The sequence below is a fragment of the Nycticebus coucang genome, chromosome 10 (genome assembly GCF_027406575.1).
Source record: "Nycticebus coucang isolate mNycCou1 chromosome 10, mNycCou1.pri, whole genome shotgun sequence".
Taxonomy (NCBI): Eukaryota; Metazoa; Chordata; class Mammalia; order Primates; family Lorisidae; genus Nycticebus; species Nycticebus coucang.
In genome coordinates this window covers 92,977,761-92,978,879 of record NC_069789.1, presented here as the reverse complement: position 1 = coordinate 92,978,879, position 1,119 = coordinate 92,977,761, and the positions used below count along the sequence as shown (strand labels likewise).

Here is a 1,119-nt window from a genome sequence, read left to right as displayed (position 1 = left end):
AATGAAATACATATGTATTTTTAAACAACATATTTTTTCATTCAGACTTTTTGCTAACCAGGTGGGTCTTGTCCTGATACAACGTGTTTTGGAGATTAGATTGTGGAGAATACCGCCGTTCATGAAAGCCACACTCTAAATCACTTTAGTTTCTGTGGTTTCCAGGACAAATTAAACATTTACAGGAAAAAAAGTTAACATCCTTTCTGGCGCCAATGTACTTTTAGCATTTCCGTAGGCTTGGGGAAGGAAAACATAATTCAGTTGCCTCTCTAACTTCTGTTTAATTTTATACCAAATACCATATGCCTGGTGACAATTTCCTTCACTCATTGTGTCTTTCAACTCCAAATCTCCATTCCCACATTTTAAAGATTTGCTTGAAAAGAAAATAACACACAAATTTCCTTTAAAAGTCTACATTTATTCTTTTTGACATATATATTTTTTTTTTTTTTGCAAAACCAGAATCCATATTTAGTGCCTTGGCTAAGGAAAAATTAAGTACGACATTTTAGTTTTTTATATTTCTGAGAAAGGAAGTTTCAAAGGCATCAGAGAAACAACAAATCCAGACAGATCACTTATTTAACATTTCCAATAGGTATATTTTGAATTAAAATTTTATTGGCCATGTATTCCATATAAATGATTGTCTTTCTATTAAAATATATAACACAAAAGAATCCGATTTTGAATTACTTCCTGGCCTTTTGGCTAAGATCAAGTGAAGAATCTGATTTTGCCATGACTCTGTATTCAATAAAGAAAATTTCTTAACTGAATTTCCTAAAATTTCTTATTAAAAAGGGTGTCCAACAGAGAAATCAGACTATTTGCTGGGAAAAAGTGAGTGCCTGATGGCTGCAGACACCAGGCAGGAGCTGGAGGGCCATCCTTCAGGGACACTATCAGAGAAAGACTGAACTGGTGAGGCAGTATTGTCAACAGCCACAGCAGTTTATAGTTTCGTGTTCAGGGGATGTGACTTGTTATAGCCAACATAATTAAATCTGGAGGACATTTCTTTTAGTCTCTTCTTTTTTCAAGCAAGAATTTCTATCAGAAATATTTGTCTCTGCTAGAGGAAGAGCACTCCATTGAGATAGGGGTTAGATA

The 1,119-nt window shown here is 34.2% G+C and overlaps 1 pseudogene; it reads left to right on the top strand.

Annotated features, from left to right (window-relative positions):
- The first annotated feature begins 697 nt into the window (after window positions 1-697).
- Window positions 698-800, top strand: LOC128597750 (uncharacterized; annotated as a pseudogene).
- The last annotated feature ends 319 nt before the right edge of the window (window positions 801-1,119 follow it).